The sequence below is a fragment of the Quercus suber genome, unplaced genomic scaffold, assembly GCF_002906115.3.
Source record: "Quercus suber isolate HL8 unplaced genomic scaffold, Cork oak 2.0 scaffold_843, whole genome shotgun sequence".
NCBI lineage: Eukaryota > Viridiplantae > Streptophyta > Magnoliopsida > Fagales > Fagaceae > Quercus > Quercus suber.
In genome coordinates, this window is record NW_027070273.1 from 182,999 (window position 1) to 205,471 (window position 22,473).

The window sequence follows — 22,473 nt, forward strand, 5'->3', positions numbered from 1 at the left end:
TGGAATTTTCTTTTGTCACCAAATTTTCCACTATTCTTGAGCTTTAGGAATTTCCGGAAGTTCTTTACAAGATACGCCACATCTTTATCTACTGTATCCTCTTCCGAAGATTCATGAGACCCTATCCTCTCATCAATTGTCTTAAGAGCAAGGGATTTGCTCTTCTTCGCTGAAGGAAGAGACAACTCATATGTCTGTAGAGAACCAACCAGCTCCTGAACCTTGATTTCATCAAGATCTTTGCTCTCTTCAATGGCTGTAACTTTAGCACGAAAACTTTCTGGTAGTGACCGAAGGATCTTCCTTACAACTTTAGACTCCTCCGTCTTTTCCCCTAAATTAAATTTGCCAATGACCACCTCGTTTAGCTTACTATAAAAAGAGTCAAAGGACTCATCCTCATCCATCTTTAGCTGCTCAAAGCAAGTGGTCAGCATTTGAAGTTTGGTGTCTTTCACCTTCTTGGTTCCTTCATATGTCGTCTCCAGAATCTCCTATGCTTCCTTAGCAACAGTAATATGAGAAATCCTGTGAAATTCTTCTGGAGAGATACTACAGAAAATGGCATTTAATGCTTTACTGTTTGCATTAGCTGCCGCAAGAGTTGCCTTGTCCCAAGTGGATTTGGCATCCACTGGCTTTGTCCAACCTATGTCAACTGCATCCCACACAGCCTCATCCATAGAACACAAAAACGCCCTTATTCGGACTTTCCAAAAAGCATAGTTATTACCATCAAAAAATGGTGGAGCTGTGAGAGATTGAGACCTATCCATCTTAACAGGGGGTCAAGGATCACACTCAGGTATTAACACCACAACAAGTGTACCCGCTCTGATACCAATTGAAAGTTCAAAATGGGTATGAAACACCCTTAAATGTTTAGACCCCAAATAATAAAATTACCAATTCAAGCTTTATATCAAATAATTAATGTGCGGAACATGATAACAAGCTCATAACAGAATTGATAAACAATCAAAGCCAAATATAAACACATCCATAGCAGTAAATATAAGGCAAAGATAAAGGAAAGGAAGATGCAAACACACGGACAACACACGATGTGTTAGCGAAGAGGAAACCGAAGCCCTCGGCGTAAAACCTCTCCGCCGCCCTCCAAGCGGTCAAATAATCCACTAAAGAATGTAGTTGGGATACATGAACAGCAGAAGACCCTCTAAGCCTAATCTACCCAAGTACTTAAGCCCTCCAAGCTTCTTACTCCAACGAGGTTACGCCGAACCTATTTCTTCTTTAGCTTGCCGGATTCCGCTACTTGACCATAGCATCAACCAATGTATATTGGTTCCTTTCCAAACTGCTTCCCAAAGCACCAAATGGACCTTCTCACAGACGTGGGTGTGGTGAGATAAGGGTTTGGTAAATGACCTCTCAAGGGTATGACAATGGAGAGGAAGAGAGTAGAGGAATTTGTAGAGTCTCTTTAGATGAAGATTGGGGATCACTCAATCTTGGTTTTCTCTAGGGTTTTCTTTTACAAAATTCTTTCTGGAAGCTCTCTCAATATGTTGGGTATAAGACTGTATATATAGTAGGGTGAGAAGGGAATGTAAAACGTCAGTTTTTGCCAAACAGGGCAAGTTGGTGACTTAATCTCGCGGCTTGACCAAGTCGCGAATTCAAGTCGCGACGTAACGGCCTGGCCAGACTGGAAATTTTGTCCTGCAGCATGACAGCTGGCGCGACCCTTCAGCTTCCCAGTGTGCCTCTCACGTGCCTGCCTTTCGCGGCTTGCCAGTCGTGATCCACCCGCGAGACCTAGCCGCGAGACTCTGTTTTTCTTGCACACTCTTGAGCTTTTCTTCACATCTTCTCACACACTACCCTTACAATTTTTCCACCTAAATACAGGGTTGCTAAGTGCTAAATTACAAGCAAATTGGTCACGGAATAAAACCAATTAAATGGTTGATTAAATTCAACCTTACACAAATCATAGCTGGTAAATTGTTATTAGTTCTAATTTAAACTTCTTTATATATAAAAAGGGCCAATGCTCAAAGCTACAGTAGTTTTGGTTTATTCTAGGGTTGTCCAGATTGATCCGAATACCCGACCCATTGGAAGAACCAACCGATCCGACTCGATTACTCCGACAGGTCGACGACAGGTCTTCACCACCAAAAACTGATTTCGGCGGGTCGGTTTCGGTCTTCGCCGCCTAAAACCCAAAAAACATGAATCGATTGAAAGATTTCCAGATTCCTTTGTAAATTTTCCAGAATTCGACGAAAAAAACCCAGATTCTAGTAATAGTTTTCCAAATCCTGGCAAAAAACCCAAATTCTGGCGACATTTCACTTAGATTCGATAAGATTTTGACTGGATCTAGCGAAATCTCATCAAATTCGGTGAGATTTTTGCCAAATCTGTGTTTTTTCATCATTTTCTCATCATCTTCACAGATCTATGATTCCGACCGACCTGCCTTCCACCCATTGATGGTCTAAACCACCCGACTCGTTTACTCTGGCGGGTGCATTTTTTCCCAACTCGATTTCGGCGGGTTGGTTCTGAGTTGGGCACAAACCAAACCCAGATCGACCCGTGGACAGCACTAGTTTATTCAATCCAAATTGTTTAACTGGCTTTTTTTTTTTGGTTGAAAATATCACCTATTGAACACACTTTTTATTTATTTTTTATTTTTTTCATTTGCATATGAGCTGTTATCCTAAAAGAATAAAATATTATCACAACAAGTTGCCACAATTTTTTTACATTTGTTGAGGTATTAATTCTTTATAGGCTAAAAAAAAATCATACTAAAACCAACCACAACTAAAAATAAAAGTATTGTAAAAAAGAAAGTGTGACATCCATAACATTTTTCACAATACTTTTGTAACAAATTATAGGTGGTAAATTGTTATTGGTTCTAACTTAAAAACTTAAACTTACAACTAATTTTTTTTTTTTTTTTTGCCTACTAATAACAACCCATAACAACCTATTACTTTATGATTTGTTGTGAAAATGTTGTGAACATAGCATTTCTTTAGTGAAAACTAGCTTTATTTATTTATTTATTTAATTTTTTAAAATTTTTATCTGCATATGGGCTGCTACCATAAAAGAATAAAATATAATTACAACAAATTGTTATAATATTTTCACAATTATTGAGATGTTAATTCTTTATAGGCTAAATATATATATATATATATATAGACACACACACACACACACACACATATCATACTCAAACCAATCGTAATTAAAATAAAGGTATTGTGAAAAAAAAAAAAAAAGTGTGACTTCCACAACATTTTTCACAAGACTTTCATAACAAATCATAGGTAGTAAATTGTTATTGGTTCTAATTTAAACTTACCCATGAAATTACCTTTTTGCCTACTAATGGCAACATGTAACAACATACTACTTTATGGTTTATTATGAAAATATTGTGAATATAGCATTTCTCTTGTGAAAATATTAAGACATTTTGTTGTTATCATAATATTTTTACAACTATTAAAGTGTCAATTCTTTATGAGTCGAGATAAAATATAACAAAATTATAAAGTTATTATGAAACTAATGTATCATTATGTTGTATTTCTAGAATTTTTTTTTTTTGGTTTAGTTAATTTTGTTGAGCCAAAATTCACTATTTCACATGCAGTTTTCTTGAGTTGACTTTTAGTATTTTTTTATTGTGTTTTTACTTTTGTATTTTTATCTTTACGTACTATTTTAAGTAAAAACACATAGTTTTAAACACACACACACACACCAAAAAAAAAAAAAAAAAAAAAAAACTTAGGATAAAAACACTTTTCATCCTTTATGTTCAAGGTAGTTCACAATTCCTTCTTAAACTTTAAAATCAAGCAATTTTCCCCTTAATATTTTGGAAAAGAAAAAGTATGTCATCTTTTAATTTTCTCACTTAAACTCTAATCAAAACTTATGATTCTTAAAATATTACATTGTGTAATGTCTAAAATACTCCCACTAAATTATAATATTTCAAAATTTTCTTCACGTATTTTCAGTTTTAGATGGTAATAGTACTTAGAAAGTTGGAATGGTGATATAAGGTGTTTTATTTATTACCTAAAGAATATTGATTTTCTAGGTTTAAGTCTTCAAAACTTATAATTTATCTAATGGAAAATTTGATGACACGTGCCTAAAATAGGTGTTCATTAAAAATTAAGCTAAGTATTGCACCTAGACTCATGTAGAATGATAAAGAAGAAAGCATGAATGAAATTTTTTTCATTGTGTATGGTTGAAGGTATTTGATGAAATTTCAATTGTAACATATGACATCATTCATTACGAAAATTTAAATATTGTGACAATATCTTAGCAAAACTCAGTTTTTTATTGTTGGATGATGATGATACTTGTTATCATTCTTAGAAATTTTTAGCGAGTAGATATTGCCTTTAGCAAATAAGTACTAAGAAACTATTATAGTAATTAAATTAGATATTCATATGTTAAATAGCTACCATAATTTTGTGTGTGATTAATTATTAAAATTATTATATGAATAAGATTAATTTTGAATGACATATATCTTTTTATGTATATTGTCGATGCTCGGCCTCGAAACGAATAACTGTCGTCGGGCCTTTGTTCGACCACCCGCCATGGCGACACTCCCACGCTCGAAGGGCACATTGGAGGCCCCTCTTCAATGATGGTGTGCACATGTAGTGTGTGGCGTGGTTCATGCAGGGCTTTGGGTGCTCTCTTTCTTGGTGGAGTAGGTCGACCTTTGGAAGTGTGGCAGGAATCTTGGCCAAATTTTAGGTGATTACCAAAGGTAAGTGAAGTCACCAGCAATCATTGGGTTTTTCTAAGGTGTGATTGGTCACCTGTTTCTAGTTAATTTTATTACCAATTCTAGGCTAAGAAAAATGGCATTTTTCCTAATCTAATGTGGATGGCAAAAAATCTTGATTCTTGAGTCCGGAAGTTTGGTTATGTGTGGGGAATGTGTTAGGCACCCCACAATGCCTGTCTAAGGATAGTTCTTTTTTTTTTTTTGGGATAAAATCTTAATTTTTGAAGATTTACAGTAAAAAATATGATTTTGGCATTGGCTTTTGGGGCTTTGCATGGTGGAGGATTTGAGATTTGGTTTTTGAATGGGTGTGGTCCCAATTTATGCTTTCCTAAGGCATTCGGGCAAAGTACCAGATTTCCATGGTGAAAATACGGCAACATGTCACCTTACTTTCACGGTGGAAATTAGGCATTGCTTTGCCTTAGGTGACATGGACTGTGACAATCACACCAAAAGGGGCGAGCAGGTATATATATATACATACATCATAAATAATGCTAGCACATAGAGTAGGAAAGTAAATGCCTAATTCCCTAGAGCATGACCCAAAATATAGGTGCAAGAAAGTAAACAGGGGTCGCCATACTCTAGAGATGAGGACGAATTGTACATTACATGATATACCTAATACAACCCATCTAAGAGAGAAAGGAGGGAGGAAGGAAGAGGGTTTAAAAGAGTACATAACCAAATGGGAGAGGCTAGACCTCTAAACCTACTAAACATATCCGCTTGGCTCATATCTACATGCTTGTATCTTCGCCCTTTTTGCTTGCGCCTGGGAGATTGTGCCCTAGCTCCATGTGTCCTCACTCCATATGTGCACATGCAAAGGTAAAGACAAGAAACTAGCAAACAAGCAATGGAAGGAAAAGATGCAAAGAGCACATGAAAGAGGCATAAAGCAGATAAGCATGATAAACATGGCAAGCATAGCATATGGCAGGAGAGATGACGAGCCATAAGATAAAAAAACAAGCAAGAAAGCAAGAAGGCAAACAGGCAAGCAAGCAAACAAGAAAGAAGACAAACATGCAAAAAGGCAGACAAAAGGTGGTGTCCACGGGATTTTTATATAATTATTTTTATATATAAAATCTTAATTTTTGGAGATTGACAGTAAAAAATATGATTTTGGCATTGGCTTTTGGGGCTTTGCATGCGTGGGGGATTTGAGATTTGGCTTTTGAATAAGTGTGGTCCCAATTTATGCTTTCCTAAGCCATTCAGGCAAAGTACCAGATTTCCATGGTGAAAATACGGCAACATGTCACCTTACTTTCACGGTGGAAATTAGGCATTGCTTTGCCTTAGGTGACATGGATTGTGACAATCACACCAAAAGGGGCGAGTAGGTATATATATATATATATACATACATCTTAAATAATGCTAGCACATAGAGTAGGAAAGTAAATGCCTAATTCCCTAGAGCATGGCTCAAAATATAGGTGCAAGAAAGTAAACAAGGGTCACCATACTCTAGAGATGAGGACGAATTGTACATTACATGATATACCTAATACAACCCATCTAAGAGAGAAAGGAGGGAGGAAGGAAGAGGGTTTAAAAGAGTACATAACCAAATGGGAGAGGCTAGACCTCTAAACCTACTGAACATATCCGCTTGGCTCATATCTACATGCTTGTATCTCCGCCCTTTTTGCTTGTGCTTGGGAGACTGTGCCCTAGCTCCATGCATCCTCACTCCATATGTGCACATGCGAAGGTAAAGACAAGAAACTAGCAAACAAGCAATGGAAGGAAAAGATGCAAAGAGCACATGAAAGAGGCATAAAGTAGATAAGCATGATAAACATGGCAAGCATAGCATATGGCAGGAGAGATGACGAGCCATAAGATAAACAAACAAGCAAGAAAGCAAGAAGGCAAACAGGCAAGCAAGCAAACAAGAAAGAAGACAAACATGCAAAAAGGCAAACAAAAGGTGGTGTCCACGGGGGACAAGCAAGGCCTAGTTCTAAGCACATAAACATGGCGTGAAGCACGCAAGCACATAGATGATGGCATAAAGCATGTAGAGAACTTAGATCCAAGCACATAGGCATGTAAAAACATAGGTCAAGACAAATAAGCATAGAGACATACACATCAACATGTACAAGCCTAGCACATAGACATGGAAGAACATGAATCCAAGCATATAAGCATGTGAAGACAAGGATCTAACCATATAGTATGGAAATACACACATAAACACATAGATCCAAGCAAGGCATAGCCAACAACATCATACAAGCATGTGAGCATGTAACCCTAACATCAACATAGAACAAAAAGCGGAACAAAGCATAAGAAAACATGGCATAAAGCATAAAGCATGTAGGAAAGGCAAATAGACATGTAAACAGGCATAGAAACATGTGGATCTAGCCAAACAACACATGGGAAAGGTAGATCTAGGCACAAACACATGGTATGATACATGGAAGCATGTAGATCTAACATCAAAAACATAGGAAAGAGAAGATCTAAGCATAGAAAGCATGGCATAAAGCATAAAGCATGTAGATCAAGACAAATAACATACAAACAAGCATGGAAGAACATGGATCTAAGCTAAGAACATGCTAGGAGCAAGATAAAGCAAGAAACATGCTAAGGAAAGAAATAAATCATGTTATTCAAGCAAAAAGAAAAGATAAAAAGCTTGATGAAGCTTTAAAGAAAAAAAGGGTATGGATAGTAGCTAAAAAGCTACATCCATACCCCTTATACCTCAAATCCAAGGTATGGAACCAAGGAAAGGAAGATGGAGGGTATGAACACTACCTTGTATTTTTGGAGAAGAGAAAAGAATCAAGAAGTTTTGATGTGTCTTTTGGGAGAGAAATATGTTGAGAAAAGATAGAAACAAATGCCCAAAAAACGCCCAAATAGTTCCCAAAGACCTAATTTTTTGGTTCTGGTCCAATCTGGGGTGCTAGGGGCTATTTATAGCCCTTGGCATGCTTTCCAAGGCACAACGCACCTTGTAGATGCACCAGTTGGGCCCAGCGGCCTAAAAAGGGCCGTGTGGCTAAAGTCATCATGACATCGGCAAATTCGTCTTGTTGCACTTTTTCAATTTTGACTTCGGATGCGTATTTGGAGGTCTTTCTTGACTCAGATTGAGGGGATCTTGGTCTCCTTGGAAAGCTTTGGATGTCTAGCTTTTAGAAAGCTAAAGAAATTAAAATTCCAATTGTTGGATCGAAAATTATGACCTAAGGAAACATGCTAACACGTTTTTCATGGTTTTCTCAATATCTCAACCGTTTCAACTCTAATTTTGACCCAGGAATAATTGTTGGAATGAGAATTTGATGACCGGATCAAAATTAGAGTTTCTGGCGGTTGCTAGGAGTCAACTCCAGGTCAAACTTGTCAAAAATCTTCGAGAAACTCGGGTTTGATGTAAAATTATGAAAAGTGATATTTTGGGAAAATTTTGACTTTGTTTGACTTTCGGTCAACCTAGGGTTGACCAGGGGTATTTTGGTCATTTTGGTTAAAAAATGCACTTTGGGCACTCCGATGTTCGAACGGGTTGCGTAACGTCATTCTAGATGTTCTCACGGCCCCATGGAGAGAAAATAATATTTTTGAATTTTTTGGAGTTTAGCACGCAAATCGAGGGCGAACAAAATACGGTATCAACATATTTAGTTTCATACTTCTTTAAATAGAAATTTTATTTTAATTTTCTCATTCAAGAGGTGGCATGTGTCTTGCATGTGCCACCCTACCTAGTAATTATAAAAAAATAATATTAAAAAAATTAAAATAGTTACTTACAAAATTTTTAAATATGGGGGGCAATCCCTACACAACAATGGCACTTAATAGCATATGGCACCCACAATTTCATATCTCCAACACTTGCTTTCTTATGTCAAATGTTGATAGCAAGGAACCTATTATAAATACTATTACACTTCCTCAAACTAAAAAGTTTCCAAAACATTTAACACTCACAAAAAAGAGAAGTTATTCATCTTTCTTTACATTTATTTGCATAGGCAAAGTAATATCACACTTAGGAAACATATCAGTACATGGCTTGCAATGGCACCACTTAATGCAGCTATGTAGATTGTGTTCAATGCATTGTCAGATTTCTTGTAGGAACATCACATGGGCACATCCACTTCCCACACTACCCAGCCATATGACACTCTTTAGAGCATTCGCAATTGGTTATGCCAAATGTAACCAAAATTTAGCATTCAGGCCTAATTTGTGTCAACAGCCAAAAGGCTAAACATGCAAAAATGTAAATTTTTTTGGCATAGTGCTTAGTACTATCGTAAATGTATGATGGTACTATAGCACTATGCCAAAATAAAATAATAATAATTTAATCAGCGCTAAAGCTCTCATTGATATTTGGTTTGAGGTCTCTCTTCACATAGTTTGAGCTCTCTCATCCCCTCTCTCTCTCTCACCATTGCTGCCAAGATTCTCTTTTTCTCTTTGAATCACCAATCCTCTCTCTTTCTCATCGAATTGCCATTGCTATTACCAAGCTTCTCTTTTTCTCTTCGAATGTCTCTGTCAAATGCCAAATCACCCCCACCCATCTCCAAATCTCTTTACTGATTTACTCATCTCATAAACCCAACACTCTAGATAGCTCTACCCATTTAACTCTTCATCCTATCACTCTCTCTTCAAACCAAGATTCTCAAGGGTTTTTGGGTTTAGGTTAAGATTTTGTTTGCAAAATCTCAAAACGAAACTCCATCGATGTTGGGGGGTTTTGTACCATCTGGTGATTAATTGGTCTCTTATCGGATTAGTGGAGGAGGTTAGGCTATCCTGAGAGTAAGCTTGTTGCTGACCGTAACACATCGTGAAAAATCAAATCAAAGCAATATACTAGGTGGGTTTTGATCAATGTGTTCGAGTTTTTGTGTTTGTGTTTCTTTTCTCTCTTTGCAAGAAAAAAGGGGGATTCAGCTTGGGTTTGGGTTTGGGTTTTAATCAAAGAATTGTTGTTGAGGTTTGCAGAGGTGGGATTCAGCTTCATCATGAGGGGTTTTTGCTCTCTGTCACGAGATTAGTATCTTCAGAAAGTTTGCTTAGGTTCAACTTCAAATGCCAGTAAGTTTCTCTCTCTATCTATTTCTCTCCCTTCTCTCTTTTCTCTTTGTTTTTGTACCCCTCTGTAAAATCGTTCTTTGATAAGCTTTTTTTTTTCCTCACAAATCATTCAACAACTCCTCCTTGCAAAGGTTAATAGATTTGTAATAGTAACGCCCAAAGACTTATGAACCTTACTTTATCCAAAAAAGAGATAATGCCCAAAGACTTGGTTTATCTTCTCTTCAAAAGATAACAACTGCGCTTAGGATGCTTGTGTATGGAGTTACAGCTGATTTTATGGATCAGTATGTGCGGATTGGAGAATCCACTACAATAGAAAGTCTGAAAAAAAATTTGTTAAAGTGGTGGTTAATATTTTCTCCAAGGAATACTTGAGGTTCCCAAACAATGAAGACATTGCTAGAATTTTAGCTAATGGGGAAAGATGTGAATTTCCAGGGATGCTAGGGAGCATTGATTGCATGCATTGGAAATGGAAAAATGTCTGGTTGTATGGAATGGTCAGTACTCTGGTCACATTCGTGAGCCAACCATTGTTTTGGAAGCAATGGCATCATTTGATCTTTGGATATGGCATGCATTTTTTTGGTTACCTACGTCAAATAATGACATTAATATATTAGAATGGTCTCCTATATTTTCTAAACTCGAACAAGGACGTGCTCCTGCAGTTAATTACTCAATCAATAGTCATGAGTATACAATGGGATACTACCTTGCCGATGACATATATCTGAAGTGGTCAACATTTGTTAAAACAATTCCATCTCCATGAGGACAAAAAAGAAAATTATTTGCAAAAGCCCAAGAGGTGAATAGGAAGGATGTAGAGCGTGCATTTGGAGTGCTTCAAGCAAGATTTGCAATGGTGTGTGGACCTACAAGATTTTTCTAAAGTGAAACACTCCAAGACATCATGAAAGCGTGCGTTATTCTTCATAACATGATTGTTGAGGATGACCGAGATGTAAATGAAGTGGTGGAATTAGATTATGAGTAAATTGATGACAATCCAACTATACAATTGTCACAGGAGCACACAAATGAATTTACGGAGTTCATTAAAACCCATCAATGTATTCGAGACCATGAAATTCATCCTCAACTCCAGTCAAACCTCATTGAGCATTTATGGCAATTACAAGGAGAGCTGTAGGAACTTAAGCGTGTGAGTTATGCATGTGGGGTTTTATTGTAATTTGATACATGTACGGGTCGTCTAAAGACAACATTGATAGTTATGTATGTGGATTGCATCTATATGTATGTTGATTTTTTAAGTTGGCAGGTTGAGTACATTGATATTATTTGGCAAGTTGCATATGTGTGTGTGTGTGTGTGGGTGGATTTTTAATGTTAGCAAATTTGAGTAAATTGATATTTGGCTAGTTCTTTCTCAAAAAAAAAAGAAAAAGAAAAAAAAATGGCAGGTTCTATATATACATGTGTGTGTGTGTGTGTGTGTGTGTGTGTGTGTACGAATGATTAAAGTTGGCAGGTTAAATACATTGATATTTGGCAGTATGCATCTATAAATATGTATGTGGATTTTACATTGATATTTGGCAAGTTTGATGGAATATATATATGTATGTGGATTTTTGAAGTTGGCAAGTTTAAGTACATTGATATTTGGCAAGTTCTTTCTCCAAAAAAAAAAAAAAAAAAAAAGACAGGTTGTTGAAAATATATATGACTATTGAAAATATATGTATGTGGATCTATATATGTTGAAAATATGACTGTTGGCAGGATGTGGATATATATATATATATATATATGTTGAAAATATGACCATTGGCAGAGATGTAAAGGCTCTATTGAAAATGTGACAGTTGGAATAGTTGTTGCATTGAAAAAAAAAAAATGACTGTTGGAAAGAAATGATAAAGAAAATATAAAAAATATGTTAGGTTTTTAGATCCCTATAAACTAGATTTTTTAACCTAATTAGTTAACCAAGTGAATACTTACGTTTATTATTTAGATATAGGTTAAAACAATAAAGTCATATATGTAAAGTAAGGAAAAGTAAATAACACAGCAATGTGATGACCCAAGAAAACCAAACCGGTAAAAAACCTGAGGAGAATTTAATCTAGCTATCCTCAAGGTAAAAAGCAAATCCACTAGAAAGAATTGAAGTTTACAATAAGACTTAGACCATTAACATCCTATTGTTACTACACGTAGAACTTACTACCATGACCTCATAATAGCTCCGAGTTCACGGACTACTTCTTTTCTTGGCCTTTGCAACACAAGCACCCACACTTGTGACTTTGAGACTCCACTCAAAGGTTTATCAACACAAACACCTTATTTGTGACTCTAAGACCACCCTTGAAGGTTTAGATCATCGAACCTTTGATGATTAGAGAAGGCAGCAACTTCTAGAATACCTGATCTTGAGATTCTTCAAGTAATAACACTGATAGAAGATATGAGAGAGCTTTTTGGGTGCAAAACCTTAGATACAAAAGATGCACACTCTTCTCTTTCTGAGAAGCCTTACTAAAAAGGTGCTTAGGGTTTCCTTTATATACTAGAAGAAGTATATCTGAAACCCTAATCATTTTTGGGCTTGAACTGCTATTCGGGCATAATTAAAATTCTGTAGATATGACTCTCAATCGATCGAGCTTGTCTCTCGATCGGTTGAACCAGGCAGATTCTGAATTCTTCTTTCTATAGCTTCTATGTTCTTGAATCTTGACTTGAATCACCTTGAGCATTGTCTAATAATACCTATAGACTCTAGAATCTATAATCTAGACAAGTTTGTGTTCACGATTTGCCAATTGTTTTAAACTTTTAGAACTTAACAATCTCCCCCTTTGGCAATTCTTGACAAAACTTACATACAAAATGAAATGCTCAAATACAAGAACAACCCAGTACAATGAAATGCACAATTACATCACAAATCCCAATCTAAGACTCCTGACCTAGAAGTTGCAATAAGAGATAGAAGGTCTTGATCAGAATGTACATTTTTTTTCCTGAAAACACTCCAAAAAACACATCACTACATGTGTGGAAAGAAAGACACGTCAACAATAAATAATCAAACTAAATCAAATAACAAATGGGCAAACTAACTCTCCTCCTAAGTTAGATACATCAAAATTTTTATTTTCTCCCCCTTTCAAAAACAATTTCAACTCCTCCTAAACAAAACAAATAGGATTCCCACATTTCATCCATTTCTCCTCTTTTTGTCACATATTGACAAAGACAACTCAAACAAAGAGTAAATAGAAAACATACGCAACAAAAGTCAAGAGAAAATAGAGAATCAAAGAAACAAATGAATCCAACTCTTTAGAGAATAGAGGCAACTCCCCTTATGAAGAGCAACAACTCCCCCTAAAAAAAAAAAAACTTTTCTCCCACTATACAAATAGGGAAAACAAAATATGTTTAAAAAAAAATAGTTTTGGGGAAAATTTAGGAGGTGGGAAAAAACTAAAAGAAACATAAGTTAAGGATACACTTAAAAAAATATTCTCTCTTAGAATAAATGCAAACTTAACACAATGTGACCCATAAATATATGCATGCAATGTGTCTAAGAGAAAATATTTGCACATTGATTATCCATCATATCTCTTAAGAAAAATATTTTTTTGCAGTTCACACATAAAAATGGCATATACTAAAAAGTACATAACTAAAAAATTAATCAATCAATTTTTAAATCAAGTTAAGTACCCAATTTAGCAAAGTGTATGCATGTTATGTGTGAAAACAATGAGAGATATGACTGCAAAACTACAAGATGGATACAGAAAACAATGCAATGCATGTGAATCCTAAACATAAATGATGCATGAAAAAAGATTGGTCAAAAACTTAAAAACTAAAAATTTTCCAATTTCGATCGGTCGAGCATCGATCAAACATCAATCGAACTAGGCAAAAGGTCAGGTTTTGAGAATATAAAATTTTTGACTGATCGAAAAATGCATTCAATTGATCGAAACTCAGAATTTTTTTAAAAACTAGAAATTTTTCTGTAGAATCAATTTTCGAAAGATTTTTCATGACATGTAATGCATGAGAATGATTCCAAATTTTTTCAAAAACATGAGTTTTCAACCCAGAACTTCAAAACAAGGTTTTTAATCATCAAAAACACAAATTTCGCCAACCCTTAACCATATTTTGCATCAAACACCATAGAAAATATTAGGGGTGTGCATAAAACCGAGAAACCGAAAAAACTAGCCAAAACCGACCGAATTGTTACCAAAATTTTTGTTCGGTTTCAGAGCAGTTCGGTTTTGGTTTTCTTTTTATAAAAACCGAAAATTTCAGTTTCGATTTCAGTGTCCCACACAAATACACTGAACCGACTGAAACCGAACCGAAATATATTAAATATTAATTTGTACAAATAATATCAAGAAAGTTTCTAGTATCCTAGTGGCAAGGACACGCGTTTTCACATTTTTAACTTAGATTTGACCCATAGTAAATGCAGTTTTATTTATTCTCTCCTTATTTTAACAAAACTACATCATTTTGGGTTTTTATATAACCTTACTAACCCTAAGTTTAACTATTCTCTCTCATTTCAAGCTATAGCCGTTCTCCCCCACAACCTTCTTTCTTCTCCATTTCTTTTAGTCTCTCAGAAACAAAGTTCAAGAATCCCAAAAACATTTAACCAAAAAAAAAAAAAATGAAGAAAAAAGAAAATACAATCTTTTTGATTCTGAGTATACGTTTCTTGTGATTGCTTGGTGCTTTGTGTTTGGGTGCTGAGAAAATGTAGGAAAGCAAAGGGAAATAGGTTTTTCCTTACTTTGGTATGTTCTCTAAATATATGCACGATTTTAAGTATATTTTTTATGTTTGCTTGGTGTTTAAGTGCTAAGAAAATGTGGGAAGGCAAAGGGAAATAGGTTTTTTTTTCCTTGATCTGTTTGGTTTCTAAGAAAACATGGCATAATGTTTGATTAATCCTAGTGTTTTTTTATTATTTTTTTAATTTTAATTTTTAGTGTTTCTCTATATTCTGTGTTGAAAACGAAGTCTATGTCGGTAGCTTTTCTTGTTAGTTTTTGTACTGATTTTGTCTTCCAATAATGTCTCTATTTCATGAAAAATATATATATTTTTTTTCTTTCTTGCTTTTGTTTCTCACATACCAAACATCGAAACCCGACCGATCGGAACTGAAACTGAATGCAATCGGTCAGTTTGGTGTTCCTTCCTTACAAATCGGTTTTCATGCTCAATATGTTAAAACCAAAATTCCCGGTTCGGTGCAAAAACTGTCTTTAACACCAACCAAACCGAGCCGATTACACCTCTAGAAAACATAATCTTGGATGGCCAAACTAGATTCACACAATTCAATGTACAAAGCTTAGCAAAGACTAACTTGTGATGTGTGTATAAACTAGTAAAAGCATGAGATACATGTGAGGTGATATGTAAGTAGTAATTTATCACAATTTCTACATTATTCATCACATGAATTTGAAAGTGACTATCACCTAAAGAGTTACATCGTATAACTCCCACATCTCCTAGAAAACAAGCTTGCAATCATGCATATATATATATATATATATATTTGCCTTATACATTTTATGCAGATTTTTCTTTTTTCTTTTTTCTTTTTCTTTTTAGGCAACACCTTAATTTTCTTGTTGTGCATGTGCTACACTTTTTCAAGTACTAAATCCTATGATATGTACTGTTCATGATTGGCTAGTAAGCAGTGGTGAGATGATTATTTATGTTTTTCTCTTAGGAGTTTTTAGTCCTTACAATCAAAAGAATGTGACTACAAAATCAAGATCATTTGAACAACCACTATAAACACTCACACAAATAGGCATTACATAGCACAAACTAGCAAATTGCATAAAAATAAGCTCATACAAGCTAAACAAGGAACATAGTGATGAAGTGCAAATTTCATAGGCCAACCTCAACTACACATTTATGATGTATAATACAAAACAAAAACAAAATCTTTTTGGATTTTCAAAAAATATTTTGTGACCAAAAATAAAAGGCACACATTATACTTAATGAATAAAAAGCAAAAACAATGTATGACAGTGCTAAACTAAGCTATAGAGGATACACAAACAAGAAATATCAATTTCTTAATTAACCCATGAGTACATGTACAAACTAGTACATACTCATACAAAATCATATTTTTCTCAAAATAATCATGCACTTAGTTGAGCAATACATACTATTCAAGTTTCTCCATAATGTCAAGCATGTTCTAAATCAAGAGAGAGATATTATAACTCATGTAATCCTCAAAACAAATAAAACAAGACACAAAATAAAATATTTTTGTTTTTTTGAAAATTTTCTATGTTTTTTGATTTTTGAATAATCAAAACAACTTAAGAAAATAAAACAACCAAAAACTAAAAGTAAACATGTCCACAAATAATTGAAAGAATTAAATTAGGGACAAGTCAGCAACACTCACCTTATTAGAGAATCTTTTTTTTACCTATATAGTACGAGTTTTTGGCTTTGTAGGTGAAAATCCATGTGAAGCAGAATGTATTTGAGGGATTACACCAATCTTCTAAGAAATACTAAAATCTTGTAAATTCCTTTCACAAGCCTCAAAAAGATCAATAGAAACAATAGTGTCCTTTTTATTCAAATCATCACTTTTTTTTTTTTTTTTTTATAGTAAGACACTTAAAATTATCCATGATAACAGTGATCAAGGATCAACTTTAGGTATGATAACCTAAATCAAGAGCTAACTCACTTTGATACCACTTGTTAGGTTTTTAGATCCCTATAAAATATATTGTTTAACCTAATTAATTAACCAAGTGAATACTTAGGTTTATTATTTAGATATAAGTTAAAACAATAAAGTCATATCATGTAAAGCAGCAAAAAAGTAAATAACACAGCGACATGATGACCTAGGAAAAACAAACCTGTAAAAAACTTGGGGAGGATTTAACTTAGCTATTTTCAAGGTAAAAAGTAAATCCATTAGAAAGAATTAAAGTTTACAATAAGACTTAGACCACTAATATCTTATTGCTACTACACGTAGAACTTACTATCACAACCCCATGATAGTTCCGAATCTATGGACTATTTCTTTTCTTGGCCTTTGCAACACAAGCACCCACACTTGTGACTTTGAGACTTTACTCAAAGGTTTATCAACACAAACTCCCTGTTTGTGATTCCAAGACCACCCTTGAAGGTTTAGATCATTAGCATCTTTGATGACTAGAGTAGGCAGCAACTTCTACAATACTAGATCTTGAGATTCTTCAAGGAATAACACCGGTAGAGGATATGAGAGAGCTTTTTGGATACAAAACCCTAGATACAAAAGAGGCACACTCTTCTCTCTCTGAAAAGCCTTATTAAAAAGGTGCTTAGGGCTTCCTTTATATATTAGAAGAAGTAGATTTGAAACCTTAGTCCTTTTTGGGCTTGAACTGCTGTTCGGGCTTAATTAAAATTCTTCAGATACGACTCTCAATCGATCGAGCTTGTCTCTCGATCGGTTGAACTAGGTAGATTTTGAATTCTTCTTTGTACAACTTGAATGCTCTGGAATCTTGACTTGAATCACCTTAAGCATTGTCTAATAATACCTATAGACTCTAGGATCTATATCTAGACAAGTTCGTGTTCACAATTTTCCAATTGGTCTAAACTTTTAGAACCTAACAAAATAATATTTTAATAAAATGGTATTAAAAATGTGACTGTTGGAGTAGTTGTTAATTTTTTTTTTTTTAAATGACTATTGGAAAGAAATAATAAAGAAAGATTAATAATATTTTAATAAAATGGTAAAATAATAGAGTTTTGGGATGTTGGGTGTATTGTAAAATAGTATGGTATAATTGATAATATAGCTTTTCGGGATGATAAAATAGGATAGGATGATATTTTTTATTGTGAATGCTCGTTAAAAGGTTAGAGCACTAGCAATTGGGGGGGGTTTTAGCCACCAAAAAAAAAAAATACAAAACCCAAATCGAAACTGCTACCTACCACCATGCACTCACCACCATAAAAATAAAAATAAAAATAAAAATACTCACCATCACCATCCACCACAAATAAAAAATCCTAGAAAAAAGCCCTCCATTGTTCACCACCACCACTCACCAAACCCAGAAAAAATCCACACCCAAACCGGCAAGCAACCCACCGATTCAACACCAAAATTCAAACCGATTCAATACTGAGCTTGGACCAATTCAACACTAAAACTTAAATTGAGTCAACACCGAACTCAACCGACTCAACACCAAAACTCATCGATTCAACAACAAAACTCAAACCAATTCAAAACCAAAACTCAAACAAACACCAACAGTGACCTGAAACTCAAACCAATTCAACCTGAAACTTAAACAACACAACTAGTTACCCGAAACACAAACAAACCCCCAATAACCCGAAGCCCATAACACCGGTTAGGGAGAATAGAAGCAAAGAGATAGATGAGAAATAGATCGACAACTGGGGAAGAGAGAGCACTGGTTTGAGAGAAAGCTTCTATTTTGTTGAGAGATAGAGAACTAGTGAGAGATGGAGATGAAGAGGATACGAATGAGATGAGAGAGAGGAGATATTTTATTTTTAAATGGGAAAGTTGAGAATAAAATATTATTAAAAGTTTTAAAATTTGAGCTACAGTGGGTTGTATATATACAATCCCACTATTCATAGTTCCTAAATTTTTAAGGAATAGCAACTGGGTTGAGCTTAGTTTTGAGCATGTAGGATGTAAAATAGCAACTTGGGGATGTTTACCCCCCNGGTAATTAACGTTTTTCAGTAAAATTAAATTAAAAAATAAAAAATATCCAAAATGGCGTCGTTTGGTTAATAAATGGCAGCACCTAACAGAAAGATAACGAAGGACGAAATTGGCAAATTTAAAACTTAGAGGACCAAAATGATAAAATTGAAACTTAAAGGACTGAAATGAAAAAAAAAAAAAAAAAAAGTGAAACTTAAAGGGTCAGTTTTACATTTTAGCCACCAAAAAAAAAAAAATACAAAACCCAAATCGAAACTGCTACCTACCACCATGCACTCACCACCATAAAAATAAAAATAAAAATAAAAATACTCACCATCACCATCCACCACAAATAAAAAATCCTAGAAAAAAGCCCTCCATTGTTCACCACCACCACTCACCAAACCCAGAAAAAATCCACACCCAAACCGGCAAGCAACCCACCGATTCAACACCAAAATTCAAACCGATTCAATACTGAGCTTGGACCAATTCAACACTAAAACTTAAATTGAGTCAACACCGAACTCAACCGACTCAACACCAAAACTCATCGATTCAACAACAAAACTCAAACCAATTCAAAACCAAAACTCAAACAAACACCAACAGTGACCTGAAACTCAAACCAATTCAACCTGAAACTTAAACAACACAACTAGTTACCCGAAACACAAACAAACCCCCAATAACCCGAAGCCCATAACACCGGTTAGGGAGAATAGAAGCAACAGAGATAGATGAGAAATAGATCGACAACTGGGGAAGAGAGAGCACTGGTTTGAGAGAAAGCTTCTAATTTGTTGAGAGATAGAGAACTAGTGAGAGATGGAGATGAAGAGGATACGAATGAGATGAGAGAGAGGAGATATTTTATTTTTAAATGGGAAAGTTGAGAATAAAATATTATTAAAAGTTTTAAAATTTGAGCTACAGTGGGTTGTATATATACAATCCCACTATTCATAGTTCCTAAATTTTTAAGGAATAGCAACTGGGTTGAGCTTAGTTTTGAGCATGTAAGGATGTAAAATTAATTTTACTGAAAAACGTTAATTACCAAAAAAAAAAAAAAAAAAAAACTAAGGAAAGTAGGGAACGACGTCGTTAAGGAGAATGCCCCTGGGACATCATCGACACAATCCCAGCCACAACCCAACCCAACTCCAGATCCCCTTCCTCCGTCGCCTCTGCCCCTAGTGGTTGGAGCCCGAGTCCATTTTACCAACCAGGAACACAGAGGAATGTGATTTTTATTTTGTTTTGTTTCTTTGTTGTTTTTTCTGTTTTGTTTCGGAGATTCAGGATTTCTGGGTTCTGTTTTGCAGAATTGTGATCTTCTCTTTGTAGGGGATGATTTTGTTGTTGGGATTTGCTTAGAAGGAGGAGGAGATGATGATTCTGTATTTTACCCTTTTTTTTTGTTTTTTTTTTTTGGGGTTTGTGTGTATGGATATCTGATCGATAATTTGGAGTTTGTGGTTGTGGATTGGTTGTGTGTTTGGTGGTTGATTGTGGTTTGGGTTTTTGGTTCATTTTGTGGGTTTGGTGGATGGCGGGTAGTAGTGGGGGAAGAGGTGTTGGGGGTAGAATAGAGAGATGGGAGAGAAAAGAGAAAAATAGATTTGTTTGTATTATTTAATTGTGTAATTTATATTATTTTATTGAGTTGTATAAAAAAATAGAAACTGGGATGTTGGATGAGTTGTGAAATGAGATGGTAAAATAGATAAAGTAAGTTTTGAGGATGTAAAATAGAACTTTTTTGCATCCCCGAATGCCAATGCTCTTATGTGGGAAGAATGGTTATCATACGGTTAATTTTTTTAGTTGTTACATGTGACTATTATAATTCCATTAGTTAAAGGTTATATGTATCTATTTGTTTTGAAATCCAACTTCCAAGTATGTATATATTCGTTTTGGAATCCAACGTGTGCATATATATATATATAATTGTAGCACATAATTGTATCCGTACTTTTTTTTTTTTTTTTTTGGAGAGAGAATTGTATCTGTACTTAATAATTTTTTTTTCGAGTAAACCATGAACTAATATTAGATTATAGAATAACTAGTCTGTTACAAAAAACATTAGCTCTATCATGAGCTATAATACCATCCACCACAGGCGGTGGAGTCCAAAAGACAACAAATGAGGTTAGGGAAGTAGCTCCCATTTTTGCCAATGCATCAGCGCATTGGTTGGCCTTGCGATAGGCATGGACCACCTGTGTATTAGGGAACATCTTCAATAGGTTCCTGCAATCAGTTAGAAGGGGCTCCATTAGCAAGTTGCAAGTGTTGTTTTTTAAAAGTAGAACGACACTTAAAGCATCAAGCTCAACTATAAGATTAGTAAGATCCATCTCCTTAGCTAGCAGCAGCCCATCCCTTAATGCCCATAGTTCAGCCATGCAGCTGTTGGTTTGTCCGAGTGGTCTAGCAAAACCAGCTAAATTGACAAAAGCACCTCCAAGAATTTTCTTTTTCTTTTTTGTTTTATCTAGAACTTGTAATGGTCTGGCTCACACTATAGCCTATTGGGCCTTTCTTTGTACGGTATGGGACTGGTTCCCTTTTGCCCGTGCATTCGCTTCGGCCTTCGCTATTAAAATTCATTACAACTTAAAAAAAGAAAGAAAAAAATACTAGTGAGTACGCTGTCATTCACCTATTTGTATATATACACCATTAGTCTACTGTCGAATTGTTAGAAAAGTTTCTTATCATCTTTATATTCTTCACTATCATTCAATACAGAATGCTAATACTTAGTTGTGTTTTTTGAAGGAGAATACTATTTTAGAACTTCCAATCTTATTTAGTGTTTGTTTTTAGACCCCTTTAAACACAATTGGATGAACCTAGTTAACAAGCCAAGTTATTACTTAGTCCAAATTCCAGATCTAGGTTATCACAATCAAACAATCATATTATGCATAGCAGCGGAAAAATAAATAACACAATGATATGATGACCCAGGAAAACTAAATCGGTAAAAAACTGAGGGAGGATTTAACCTAGCTATCCTCAATGTAAACTTGAATCCACTATAGAAAGAATCAAAATTTGTACAATAGAACTTAGACCATTAACATTCTATTGCTACCCACCAGTAGAAAACTTATTGACATGACCATACGCAAGCTCCAAGACCACGGACTCCTCCTTTTTTGGATTCTCCAGCAAGTACAAGCACTCCCGCTTGTGTACTTTTAAACTCTTATGGTAGCAACTGAATGATCATCAAGTTCTTGAAGAAATCTCCTTCTTGATAATCCTAAGCTTGTGTGAAGGCAAGCACCTCTTAGATCTCACAAGAGATTCACACAAACAGCAATATGAGCAACCTCTAAAATGTGGCTAGGGTTTGCCTTATATACCTAGGGCAAAACATAAAACCCTAAACGTTTTAATGAGCTAGGGCTGAGTTGGAATTTTGCAAAAAAAAAAAAAAAAAAAAAAAAAAACATTCTGCTCGATATTTGATCGATCGAGTCTAACTTCAATCGATCGAGCACACTAAAGTCCTAATATTTTGCAGCCACTCGATTCCAACTTTACATACTAATGACACACTTTAGAGCAAGTCTGAATAAGACTAAATACATGTTTTGATCATGGTTTGCCAACATTAACATTAGGTTCTAAATACATAAAATCCTAAGACTTAGAACCTAACAAACTCCCCTTTGGCAATCCGTGACAAAACACAAACTAAAGCTCAAAGTTTATAAAGAAA

At 35.0% G+C, this 22,473-nt stretch overlaps 1 long non-coding RNA gene across 1 annotated transcript; it reads right to left on the reverse strand.

Moving 5' to 3' along the window:
• Positions 1–6,233: 6,233 nt before the first annotated feature.
• Positions 6,234–8,573, reverse strand: LOC136065076 (uncharacterized). The gene is made up of 2 exons (XR_010626711.1): positions 7,571–8,573; positions 6,234–6,534 (listed from the first exon to the last, which is right to left on the reverse strand). It is a non-coding gene; the product is annotated as an uncharacterized LOC136065076 (long non-coding RNA).
• Between the last annotated feature and the right edge of the window lie 13,900 nt (positions 8,574–22,473).